General features: G+C 43.0%; 1 protein-coding gene across 2 annotated transcripts in view; it reads right to left on the bottom strand.

Annotated features, from left to right (window-relative positions):
• CCDC24 (coiled-coil domain containing 24) overlaps positions 1-14477 on the bottom strand; it is a 1158678-nt gene that overhangs the window by 1042157 nt on the left and 102044 nt on the right. The window lies entirely within an intron of this gene.

Below are 14477 nucleotides of genomic sequence, written 5' to 3'. Positions count from 1 at the left end.
CTGTGCACAAAATATGGCAGCCATATTACGGTGAACTTTATTGTGTTGCTATTAAATGTCATGTTGTAACTGGCGACACAAAAACAGGCTCTTTTCTATCCTTCATCTAAGAAGACAATATTTTGACTTTTTGCTTCTTGTTTAAAGGGTACCCCATCATGAAAATGCAGGAAACATGTCGGTGTCTCCACTGAAATAATAGAAGCATATATTTATTTCCTAAACCGAACCACAACTAATGGCTTAGAAAATAACGTGAATGCACTGATCCCCATCCATTTATCTCAGCGTAAAACTCGTCTGAATACACGACATAAAGCTTTTTAGCCAATTTGATTTGCAGCTAAAGCCAACCTGAGGAATTTTGGTTATGTTTTCTTTGGGAAATATTATAAGTAATTACTATACAGATGTCTAACACCATTATAAAGAGCCCCACAACTAATCCAAAATACACCTTTGCTGAACAAACTTAACCAGCCAGCATAGCCCAATTTAAGAACACTTCTATGCAGATAGATGAGAAGTGGTGTAAAAAAGGGAACTAAAGAAATAACTATCATCCAAAAGCTTCACATTTTGTCCATAAACATCAAATATTAGAAAAATAAAAAACAGCAGATAGAGTGCTTTAAAAAAAAAAAATTGTTGGCGTTTTATAATGCATGGCAGGCAGAACCCCCCATCCACCTTACTGTTTCAGAGACTCCATAGCTTAAGGGAGGGGTGGAAGGCAGGGAGGGAGCTGAGGAAGAAAGAGCAAGGAAAACAGGGGAGTCTATATTCACAACTATTTAACAGTCTAGTTCCAACAGCCTGGTGACAATTAAGTCAGCATTGTTCATACATGCTTCATAAGAAAAGCAACGGCATGGCGAGTTTTGAACAGTTGATTTTTCAAAAAAGGAAGACCCTTGGGAGCTGGTATTTGAACCTCTCTGCCAGTGCATTAACTTATTAGATATATACTTAAAATCGTGCTGTTCATGTGAAAGGGGCTTCAGTTTGGGCCTTTAAATGCCCTCTACAATAGACACAGAAATTTCTTTTGGTAGGGTGTTCTGGGCTTCTCCACAGCAACAGAAAGGCCCTTCTTTTCTAAACCTATTTAAATCTCTATATATTTATTCATTTATTGAAGCATTTATAGAGCGCACTAATCCCTGGAGCATCAAGGCACTAGTTACAAACATTAACACAAATTGACATATGTATAGTGAAGCATTTACACAAATCCGTGTTAAGGTGGGATGGTCTGAGACATTTCCTTTCTGGCGTGGTACACAACAAGACTGCCCTGCCGTCCCTTCTCTCAATATGTTTATGGAACCTTTAGCATCTTCAATTTGGGCCAAAGAGAGGATTGAGGTGAATGGTGCCTGTGTTTCTAAGGTGCTTTTATATACCAGTGACCTATTGATCTTTGCGTGTAACCCTGAGGGCTCAATTCCTTGCTTAACTAATGCCTTAGAGATCTTTGGTAAACGGTCACATTTTCAAGTAAATTCTATAAAAAGCAATAGGTTTCACTATTGCTAGAACATGCATTCAAAACCTGTTCCATGTTCACAATTTTCCGGGATCAGGGCTACTAGAGACATTGTACACCTCTTAGCGACAAACTTGCGTCTTAAGCTCATAGAAGTTGCAGCAGAACGCAAGAGTTGAAGGAAACTTAATCTAATGCTTTGCACAAGATCGATGTAATTAAAATGACCCTGCTGAATATATATATATAATCAGTGAAAATACATTGTTAAAGGGACGTCATGGTTACAAGAAAAACAAAAAAACCTGAAATTCGCCAGTTATGGTAAGCTAAGCAGCCATAACTCACGTCACCCTGAGTTACCTGGGGGCAACCAGACGTGGACTCCCTGCTCACTGTGCTCAAAGAGGCACAGCTTCACCTCACCGATGAGGCCCAACAAGGCTGAAACACATGTTTGGTTTGCTGTAGGTACTCTTGTTCAGAGAGGAATTGCCACAGCATTTCGGTGCTGAACTGCCCATTTGGGCGGGACAAAGGATGATATGCAAATGGATATTTCCCATCTGTGAAAAGTACAGTGAGCAAAACGCGTGTGCTGCAAACTCATCTCAGAACAGGTTATCATGCCATGTTCTTTCTGGAGAGGAGCGTCTGCTACATTTTTTTGCATTATTTTACATGTACCTAACACATTTTTTTCCTTTAACAGTACATACAGAAAATAAGAATAATACTCAAACACTACATCGTATAGTAATGGAACAAGAAACAGACACTGTGGAAAATCATCAACGGCATTTAGAACAAAACAATGGATCAATTAATGACTAATTTCATTATTTTGAATAACTTTGTATAAAACCATATAATGGAAAAAATGTAATATCACTGTCCCACGTGCACCTGTACCCCTTCTCCATGTCCGAGTCAACCACCCCAAAAATTCCCCGTCACCAAAAATGTTATGACGAGACCTCAATCCCTTCCTCCCCTACCACCTTACATGTAGAAAACCCTAATTCCCCTGTATATTTCTCCATTTCTGCATCCCCCTCTTTCATAATTTCTATATTTTTGTATATTAATAAATTATGTAAACAGTTTGTATATGTGTCTGTGTTTTATTTTTTTTAAAAGCCATTTGGAAGTCCGCGGACGGCACGACTGTCCGGAATGTCCGCAATTATCCAAAATGGGGGTGTCCTAAGGACACTATGCCTGTTCGTACAGTCCCCAATCAAAATAGAGGTGTCCGTAGGACACATAACCTGTCCGCAATTAACCAAAATGAGGGGTGTCCTAAGGACACTCTGCATGTTCGTATTGTCCGCAATCAAAATGGAGGTGTCAGTAGAACACAACCTGTCTGCATGTCCGCAATGTTGCGACGCACCTTTAATTAGTTTGGGGAGCCCAACCCTGTCCTACGAACATCGCGCCTGTCCATAACTGTCCGCCGCACATGTGTCACATTTTAATTAGTTCAGGGACCCAACCCCTGTCCGTAGAACACCTGTGCGCATGCGTACAATTGATTCCACGCAATAAGTGTCCTATGGACAGTAGTCTCATTCGCGAACGTGTCTACGATGTCATCGTGTGACCTCACCCACGCCGAGCGTGGGCCCTTGTCCGTGAGCACTGTCTAGGCCCCGGACACCCAAAATGTGTTTTTGTGAACAATCCAAGGTGTTTTACTGTAAAACTTCACCCTTGCACATGTCCCAGACAAGGCGGTTTGCAATCTGGATTCTTTTTGGAACTTTTTCAGCCCTTTTTGGTGTCCAAAGTGTCCGCGGACAGCACGGCTGTCCGTGAAGCGCTCCCCAGCACCCTTATAAAAGGTGGAGTTGACTGCAGAGACAACTACAGTCCATTGTGTGAAGTCTCTCTACAGTGCTGATTGTTTTGCTGGGCGGACCTTTTGAAAAGCTGCTGCCCTCTGCTGAGCGGAGGCAGAGTCGAATGCAGTCTGAGGCAGTCTATGGCATCGGAAGCAGAGGTACTGGCCAAAAGTCTGACTGAAAAGATCTCGGGCCCTCTTAAGAAGTGCAACCCTGCCGCGCCCCAGCTGGAGTGGAACCCACGCTCGTGACACGAGCAAAGGAGGAGGCGTGGCCAAATAACCTGCAGAATCACCAACTGGAGGACGTTTCAACTCATTTTCAGCGACTTCAATAGCAAATCCAGATTTACTACAGCCGGAGCGTTTAATGAAATCAGTAAGTTCAATTCGGGCACCAACTCGATCACGCACAATAAACATAATGTTAGTTACCGCATTACCGACTCTGGAGCTACCTAGCAGCATCCATATGTCCCAATCAAGTTCGCCAACGTTGTGCCATGCTGAACTTCTACCAGATCCATCTACCTTGGATCTGGCTTCCAAGCAAACAACCCCAGAACCACCCATGACTCCTTATATAATGGAAGAAAACCACCGGAACGGAACACTGGGATTGACGGAGTCATCGAGCGTTTTAGGAGTCAGAAGCTCCTCTTCACAAATGGACATTTGTCAGGAAGTAGAAACACTAGCCTCACAAGGTAGTAGGAACAAAATACATTCTCTTAAGGAGATATAAGCAGAGACTTTAAATTTGCTGAAATACCAGAAACCAGGACTCGAAATGCACAACCCTCAACTGACAACACAAATTGAAATTCACCAAACTGCTGTAACAGAAGACTTGGTCAGTCCCAAACTGTAACAAAGGGATATGCTATTACCTTCCGGAGCATCTGACAGGTCTGCTGAAAACTCTCCGGTAGGTTCGCTCGATACCGGCCTTGACTTGGACATAATGGTCTTTGCGCGGTGGATCCTTGAAGAGCTGATCGATCGTCTACCACTCCATCCACCAGAACCCCATGCGTCGGACATGTGCGAGTCTGACTCTGGGGTTCTCGAGGTCTCTTTAAAAGCAGCATCAGGGTTTTGTCGCCCGAAAGACCTCCCGAGGCAGAAAATAAAAGTGACAAAAATGAAGAAACAAACCAAAGATGCATCACGTTCCATTAAAAAAAAAGGAACTTGCGCTTGCTAAAACAGTGCTAAGCTGCTTTAAAAAAAAGGTCAAACGCCAAAACACCCTCGGGTGAAATCTCAGACGTAGAAATCTTAGAAGGAACTGAAGACTTAGTGGACCAACCAGTGGCTAACTGCTCACTTGAGCTGCCCAAAAACGGGCCACCAGCTGTCCCTACTTCAAAGTTGGTGGACAAATCAATGCAACCTGTAAGATGGCACTACGGAAGCCCGGCGCTTCGCTTTCAAAAAAAGTCATCTTCAAAATCATGCCCACATACCATCTGTGGAGCAACTACCAACTACAACACGTGTGAGACCATCTCTACTGATATGACTCAAACATCTAACATTGACCCAGAGCACCGGAAATGCACAGATGCTCTCTTGACAGGCGATTTTGAAATAACGAAAGACTCCAGTAAACACCGACATGTTCTTCTTGGAGCTACGGGGGAATCTTGAACATCCTCAGAATCTCACCTGAGGAATTGCGAAGTGAAACAAGACTGCAACCAAGTTCCTTAAAAGCTGTTTAACCCCCAAAGTCTTTTGAGTCAATTCCAAGGAAAGACTTATTCTTCATCAGCCCTCCACAAAGTAGGCCTCTGTCGGAACTCTAGCATCAAAAGCACAAAGATTCACCAGGGAAAAAGCCTGATCTCTTAACAATAATATCCTCAGTCGCAATCGCGCTGGCTCCATTCTGCAAGATGTATGAAGTAGTTGCTGAAACTCTAAAAGATCATACAAACATAACTGCTGCAATGAATCCTAAGCTTGCATTCATTGAGGGCTTTATTTTGGCAAAAACGAGGGAAACTTCGAGCTTGAAAGATCAATCAACAGAAACAACATTTGAAAACCCCCAGCCGTCTTCTGCTAAAGCTACTCTAGTGAGTAACAAAATTTCACTAGTCAAATCATCAACCTCGCTTGGAACTCAGACTAGTGAAAAAGAAATGGACTGATTTCTTCAAATCTACCTACGGGCGAGCAACAAATTGATTTGACCAGGAACGACGGTGAGAGAGACCCTCAATTAAAGACAAAAAACCTAGTCGTCCCATTACCAACGACATCCACTGATGATATCGAGTCAAGTCCCCCATTAAATAAAATTCCAAAGGTGGCACCGGTTAGAAATAGATGTGTTTTTCAGCCTATAAACTCAAAGAGAAGATCTGTGCCCCATGTGGGAAGAGACCGTACCTCAAGTCATCACACAAAGAGGCACTCTGGAAAAGTGGCCTCTTTTAGTATCTTCTAAAAAAAAGCCTTGACGATCAAGGACTCCGCACCGGTGAAACTTCCTGTGACGGAGTCGTTCAAACACCATCATGCCAGTAACAACGCCTCTGGGATCAGCAGAAGGAGAGTTGTGGTGCTTAACGTTCAAAAGTCCCAGCATGTCGCCCTGCACACGGGGCATCCTCAGGAATGAAATACAAACCAAGGAAATTCTCTGACATCGCTGGGAAAAAATGACCACGATGTCTCTGTTGATTTAATGAACATGAGCGTCGACATAGACGAAGATTTCGAACCAGAACTCCTTGCGGTAGAATCTAAGTGATTTGCCCGCGGCTGAAACTACAGCGGCTGAAACGTTTGTATGGGAAAGGTCCGAACTACCAAAAGTTTGCACCTTTCTCATGCGAACACACATACATACTCACACATACACACAACACACCCATAACTCCCCCCCACCCACACCCTTAGCACACCCCCGCCCACACCCCCAACATAAACAAACCCCACAACCTTCATTTTCACGCTGGGTTCCTGCAGTGCCAGTTCCCTTTCACTTCCGTGATCGGGAACCGGCATCACAGGGTCCTTTTCTTTTTTTTAACAGAAGGCTGCAGGGGTGTCGCCAGCAACCCCTGCTCACTATGCCATGAAGTATAATGAGCGGGGCGATGCGGAGGTCACCCCCGCAGCCCCTGTTTTTTTATTCAATGCTACCACAAATGGTTCAAATTTTTGGTGTTCGAACCTTTGGTGTTAGCATTTTTAGAACTTTTGGTAATTGCAACCATTTATCGGTAAAATTGTCCTTTACCTTGCGGTAGGGAGCCAGAAAAGAAACGTGGTCTCTGATGAAGAAGCCGAAATGGAACGGTCACAAGCGAAAAAGAAAACAATGGAATACTTGGCCTCAGCCTTCCTCACGATGGAGGACAAAAGAAAAATACTATTGATAAACAGATCAAGAGAAAATCTCAAGGGGTCAGATTTACACAAATCAAGACAAAAATACAGATCACAAGTCAAGAAGGCAGCAAGAAAACACGAATAAAAACGCAAAGTCAAAATTTGAAAATAACTATGACCCACACTTGCATAAAAGAAACGATCGAAGATTGAGCCAAGTTTAAAACGCATGAGATCAGAAGATCTAAAAATTGTAGAACCTGGTATCAACGGGCGAAACAACACTGCCTTCTTGTACATAGGATCATCTACGGTAAAAGTATGGCTAAAAAAGGCCGCAGACGACTTACAAACTTGGGGAAACGAGCTTCAGGAGGCAAGTTAAGAAAAATGGACCCGGACCACTTCATACGACAATGACGGGAGGTCAACCCTGAGACAACGAAGACCATGTTCAAGTTCTAGGGAACATGAAAGGAGGTCTTTGCCTCGTGAAAACAACCAACCTCCTAAAGTTCAAAGTGATAGGTTCTCTGGGCTTGAAAATATAAACAAAAAGGAAAGTCCTCCCTTCTCCAACACTTCGAAATTACTCAGAAAAAAACAATTCGCAAAATCCTTCTCCTCTTGGAAAAAAGAACACTGCACATTGTCGGACTATCGCGGATCCAGACCTTTCAATAGAAGAACGAGATGCGGGCCCTATTACGACAATGAAAATCACATTTGATCAAAAAATTACAAAGTCTAAGGGCCTCATTACACAGAAGGTGGTGAGCCATGGCGCTATTAGCGCCATAGCTCATGCCGGTAAAATACCGGCACCGCCTTGGCGGAAAGGGGATTTACCGCCCCATTCCAAGGTTGGTGGGGCGGTAAATCCCCCTTCCGCCATTGCCCTTCCCCATTCCCATTTCTGCCCCATAGGGCTCTATGGGAATGGGGAAGGCGCTAATTACAGCACCGCAATTTTGCGGTGCCGTAATTAGCTCCGAGGTCCCTTAGTGGGTTGGTTTTTAACGCCTGCAAAAAGCAGGCGTTAAAGCACCAACCCGCTAAGGGACCTCGTAGTAAGGCGGTAATGGTTAACGGTCACCGTTACCATTAACGGTGGCCGTTAACCATTACCGCTTTCCGTTTAATGAGGCCCTAAGAACGGAACTAAAACAAGGTTTGAACCTGAACCAAACAGAGGACCAGAGGGCGAGAAATGGTCTTGGGTCTCGACTGCCTTAGTAAACAAAGCTGTTTAGCCACAAAAAAAATACGACTTCAACACTTCGACTGCCTGAGTTAACGGGAGAAGCCACGCAAGACTACTTATCTGTCGTCTCCTGGAACACCTGGGGGTTCGTCCACTTGACAAAGGAAAGTGACGTTAACCTGGGGCACTATCACGTGATCATGTTACAAGAGACATGGCTTCTAAATAAACCATCTTTGGACGGATTCAACATACATTTCTCACCCGCTTATGGAGGCCTAAAAGGCCGTCCGATGTCAGGGCTGTTAACAGCCTTTCGTTCCAGCAGTGGTTTCTACTTGGTCACACCACTACTCTCAACAAACTTCATACAAGCCTCACTACGGCATCGAGTTACAGCATCCAGCTTATGAGTATTAAGAAGAAAACTGATTCCATAAACACATACTGGAACTCGAACGCCATTAGTGATAACCATTTTCTAAATTAATTGGACAACTTGATCGATGAGGCAAATATGAATCACGATGTAGACCACCTTTTTATTAGTGGAGATTCAAATATAACCTGCAAGGGTACTGGCAAACCTAGAACCAAACACCTAAAACATACAGACTCATCAAAAAGAGGTCTGCTATGAGATTCGCTCATGAAGAGTAAAGACCTGCATAACCTCCACCGCACACTTGATGAAACAACCAATTACTTATCAACATGGGAAAGAGACGAGCAAGCTGGGACCATAGACCATATATATGTCTCAAGAAATCTCCTTGTGGAAATTAAGAACTTCAAGGTAATCAGAACAATTCACAGAGATCATAACTTGCTGATGACCAAATGGAAATCGCCAAAACCACAGACTCAAAATATGCATTGTGACGTAGAGGCTGTCAATGGCGCAATTCACCTAAAATTGACAGAAGCCGCAATTGCCCAACTTACAAGAAGATATCTTGACTTGGGATGAAAAGAAACATCTGAAGACAATCACGCCATAGACTATTGCCCTCTTCTTTTGGCATATAAGAAAACTGACGCAAAATCCTGCGAACCAATGAAGCCAAACACTCACAAGTTTGATCACCTGCTTGTCAACAAAAGAAGAACGGTAAGTAAATTGAGAAGACTTGAAAAAATCTCGAATTCCCTTGAGACAAAGATAGAAGCTAGCAAAGCTGAGAAAGAATACAAAACATGGGTAAGAAATCACAGATTTAACATGCACCAAGAAGATTCCCAAGAAATGCTACAAGCAATCTGCAGCAGAAATACACGCACTTTCTAGTCCTTATAAAAACCCACCATGAAAGCAACAAACAAAGTACTACAGAACAGTGTGGGTGAATTAAAATAGATTGACCACTTTGAAACACTGTATAGGGAACCAAAGGAAAGTCCATCCAATGCTGTTGTAAAAAACGATGAACTATGGGACATACCGCATAACCCAGAGCAAATATTGTCCAAAATAAAGAAGCTAAATCTTTCGAGAGTCCGAGGTCCATACGGGGTGACAAATTTCGATCTGAAGAAGCAGCCTGTGGCCTAGTCTCTATTTATCAGCAAAGTCTTTCAAAACTGTCAGAGAACTAGATCGGTCCCTCCCTCGTGGAAATGTGCTAACATCGTCCCGATACTTAAGAAGGGTGCAAGGGATAATCTGAAACATTACCGCCCAATCATCTGCTCGACACAATAGGAAAGATATTTGCCTCCCTTGCCCTGGAAAAATTCATAGAATGGACGTCTACCACCAAAGTGAACGACCCGTTCCAGACTGGCTTTATTAAATCTATGGGGACAAGAGTCAAACATTCTATTGCCGAGCATACTTAAAAACAAAGTGCTGGAAGGTAAACCGAGAGTCTTTATGGGCTTTGTTGACCTGGTCCAAGCCTTCGACCAGGTCAACCGGACCAAACTATGGTCCAAACTGACCACCTGGAACTGGCCTCCGATTAGGACCAATAAAGGCACTGTATACTGAAACCTCCACCCAGGTACGTTTGAGTAGAGCTGGACAACTAATTAAATCTATTGGCACAGCACGAGGAGTAAAACAGGGCATTCCATTGGCCCCAGTGCTGTATAACGCCTATATTGCAGATTATAAGATCAGTGATCAGGACATCAAAGCTTTCCCCCTGACTTTTGGTGGGGAACCCCTGTCACGGATAATCTATGCGGACGACATTATCATTATCGACCAGATGCAAGTTGGCCTACAGAGGAAATTAAACAACCTTTCCCTGTTTATCAAGAACAACTTAGAGATCAACAACTCTAAAACAAAGATAATGTCCTTCTAGGCAACTCAAAAGAAGAATGAACATCTAAAGTGGTTTGTTGACGACGTTCCATTGGAAAAAGTCAGGTGCTTTAAATACCTAGGAGTGGAATTAAGCTCAAGCCCAAGTGAGCTACCGATACAAGAAGCTCTTTACATCAAGATAAAATTACTGATCACACAGACAAAGGCAGTAACCCGAAAATATGGCAGATTTCCATTTATACTTGTGCTGAACTTTTAGAAGGCCAAAGTTCTACCCAGCCTTACATACGGGGTAGACGCAATGCCCAACCTACCTGAACTTTGGTGGGCCAAGTTGGAAGGTATGTTTTGGCGCAAGGTCTTAGCTTTTCCGCAGCACACTCCGATAGCCTCTATTCGGAGGGAGCTAAGCCTTCAATCAATGGCTTTGGTGGTTATTGATCCAACTAGCACCACAATCTTTGGTCTGATGAAAAAAAGAGCTTGAAAGAAACAGCACTAAAACCATGCTAAGATGGGTTTCCCATATCCATCAGTCATTGGAAGTGATAGGTTGCATGGAGGAAGATCTGGCAAGCAACCTGAACAAAATCAAAAGAAAGCTTCTCGTGCAGGACTGGATAACTACGCAGGAAATGGCTGACAAAAACAAGTTGATAAAAAATATTCCCCCATTGATAAATAAAATAAACCAGCCAGCAAAGTACCGCCAAAAATTCCCGAATAAAAGCTTGAGAGAAAATTCATGCGGATAAGATTAAACCTGCTGAAAACTAAAGAGGTACTTGCCATAAGGAGCAAATCGAGTGAAAATCACTGCCGATTTTTTAAAACTTCTGCAACAATTGAAACATTGAGACATCTGCTGCTGAACTGCCAAGCCTTAGAATGACAGCGCCAGACTTATTTAGGCCATGTTTTTGCAGGTCTACATTTTTATGACGAGGACGAATGGGGGTCTCATTTGCTGAGTGGTGAAAGAACTTTGTGGGTCATCGCTGTTACCAAATTCTTTGAGAGTATGGAACTAAACCTCCCATAAAAAGAATGCGACTGTGCAACTCTATGAGCAATTCTGAAGAAAAACTGTGGGGGGGGGGGAAATAGTCTAACCACCATGAATTACACTACAAAGCTTTACCCCCCTTAGATAGGGGGATGTAATTAGCATTCTTTTAGTAACATCTTCGCTCCCTCCTCTGTAAGATCGTGATAATTTTATTTAACTTTGAACATTTTATACTCTTGTAAAAATTGATTTTCAATTAAAACAAGTATAAATATAAAATAAATAAAGGCCACACTCAGAGCTGCTCTTCATTCTGTTTTTGGCTACCAGAGGGAGCATTGCTCAATATTGGTGTGCTATATTGCATTGGATGCTGGCCTCTGCCTGCTGTGCTGTGTGTGCTGTGTCTGCTGTGCCACATTTGGAGAACAATATTCCTCTGCCTGCTGTGCTACATCCCAGATAGCAACCATGGCTTTCACCTCTGCAGCTGCCTCTTCTTCAGCACCACCCCCGCCCCTTCCACCACCACCACCTTCCCAAGGGCCTGGAGAGGGGAACCGGTGTGGAGATGCAGAGAGTGATGAAGAGAAAGACGAGTATGAGGTAGTGGAAGTCCCCACTACTGCCAGCCAGCGTGATTCTTGGGTGTGGAGGCTCTTTACCAGTGTTGAACAGGTACCCAAGGCAAGTGTAGACAAGGTGCACTGCACCGAGTGTAAAATGGTGCTCAGTCGTTGCAAACTGGGTCTGTATAGCTATGGGACCACTTCCATGCGGCGACACCTAAGATCATTTCACACGGCGGCAATTCGGAGGGTCATCCCATGCGATCAAAGTCGTTGCTTGAGGTCCTCTACAGCATGCTCTGAATCTGCTCCTGTTACCACGAAAGACACTCCTGTGCGACAACGCATCCCTGAAACAGCCTCACTTTCCTAGTAGTGTACTAAAACAACAAAAAAATACAAAACAAAAAACCCAAAAAAGGCTCTTTTCAGAGCCACCTTTCACAGTTTAAAAATAGAAGTACCAATGAAATGGTGCAGGTGCCTCCCTAAATTGTAAAGTCTGCGGACAGTTTGCAGACTTTTACAAAAGTGGGCGGTGGCAGTATCAAAAACATTGTTTTTGGAAGGCTTTAAGTGGCCTACAATGCATTTTGCATATTTAGCAGAAAAAGCTGATTGCCAGCACCAGTAAGATGGACTCCATCGCTGCAACAACAAAAAACTGTACTACGAAACATAATATTTTCATTGTGGAAAGAGGACATGCCAACATCTCTCAAAAAGGTGCAAACATCCTTGTTGACATTGCGTCTCGCTTTCTCCATTTGCGGACAAAATAAAGAAGAGCACAGCCACATTTGTCTCTGTGCAATACGAGAAATAAAAATCACTCAGGAGTATGGAAACATGTCCATGACTTTCCCAAGTGCCTCTTTCATCGCAAACTGCTATGAGATTCCAGTAACATGCCCTAAACTGTTCCCTCCACAATGAATTAGAATAATGTCTAGATGACGGTATGTCACCAGAGTGGCACAAAGAAGAACCAAATCCAGTCACTTCATTCCCCGCACTACATACCAGTGCACATCCACATGATGGAATCCAAGATCTGCAGCCACTCCATATTTCTGTGCATGCACCTCCAACCAATGTATCCACGAGTCTCCCAAAATCCAGACACTATGCCTCCTAAAAGACCTAGCCATAGTCATAGCCATCTGCTCCCCTCTCAGCAATTCGATCTTCTGGCACTGGTCTCTAATAACCAATCCCCTAGTCTGCATAGTCCCATTTCCATACCTGCCAGCCTCAAAAGCCCCGGATGTGGCACGATATGTCTGCGGACTACCGCAGTGTCCGTGGATATATCGTGCAAATGGCGAGGGTGGGGAAAAGAAATTACAACCAAAAGTATCACATTTCCTCTATGTTGGTGGCTCTGAAGAGAGCCTTTTTTTTCTTTTTTGGGGGGATTTCTTCAGATTTATTCTGCTACATTTCTGCACAACAACCTTCTGATTGAGTTCTGAATATTACTAAGAAATATTGCATTACCACAATCTGTGAAAGTCATTCCATCACAAAAATAAATTGCACCATCTTCCAGAAGGTTTTCATTTTGGAGTGATGATATGCCTACAGAATACATAAAAGATATTCCTTAATTAACAAGACATCTTGCCATGTCTTGTTGAGGATTAAAGACACCACAAGACATCCATGCAGTCTTAGGTAGTATTTGGGAAATAATTATCTTTGCAGATGGAAAGTACATCAATTACTTTAGCAACTTTTTCAGTGCAACCTGCAAACTTATTGCACTCAGATACCCCAAATACATTCCTCCACAATTAACCACCAAGATATCTGGAGTGTTGAAAACAGCCATATCTTTACAAAGTGTAAACACAACTTCCAAATTTCTCCCTGGCACATCACACCACATAGCTTCCACTCCCTGCAATCCAACATTGGCAGAAATGCCACACATCTTTACATACCACTGCAGATTAGTGATAAAACCATCTCCCACTATCCACACACTAACTCTGACCTATTGGAATAATTCCTAAAGCAAGTTCAAGTGACAGGTTCTATGTAAAATGATGAGAATGCACACAAAGGAAACTGCATGCACATCCTATGCACAATTAACAGAACGCACTATTACTGCAAAAACAAACAAATGCATGTCTACATTGAGAACAGTGCCATTTAAAATGTGGATACATTAAAATACTTCCACTCTTTTCCAATCTGTGCATCTTTATAAGCCATTTCTCAACCTACTACAACTCCCACTAGTCCATTGCCACACTTAATACTGCAACAGCAACACATGCACTCTCTTTTCCTGGCAAGAAAGTATTCTACAAATTTAACAAATGTGTTATGCAACTGCAATTACTGTGCCATTAACACGCAAATGTACTAGCTTCATTCTTTTGCAATTGCAGTGAAAACCACACTACTCAAACCAGTGGCGTCTCAAGTACAAAACAGAACCCAGAAGAAACCTACTTTTTGCAGCCTACAAAGTAAGTGCAATACTGTCTTAATGTTCTACCTATTACAACAGCATTCCATGAACTACTTCTAATTGCACCTCAAAAGGTGCACATTTTGTATTGTCATGTAAACACCAGCACAGTAACACGCGGAAACACGAGTACAGCTTTCCCAACCTAAACTAACAACCCATTGCACAATCACACACTGTTACATGTATGCCTACTCTCATACTCAGACACTTCTGCACAGGGCCCACATATAAAGTGCACACCCTCCCAAC

The sequence above is a fragment of the Ambystoma mexicanum genome, chromosome 1q (assembly GCF_040938575.1).
Source record: "Ambystoma mexicanum isolate Mex_15411 chromosome 1q, UKY_AmexF1_1, whole genome shotgun sequence".
Taxonomy (NCBI): Eukaryota; Metazoa; Chordata; class Amphibia; order Caudata; family Ambystomatidae; genus Ambystoma; species Ambystoma mexicanum.
The sequence above is the reverse complement of the archived record's forward strand: the minus strand, read 5'-3'. Positions and strand labels throughout refer to the sequence as shown.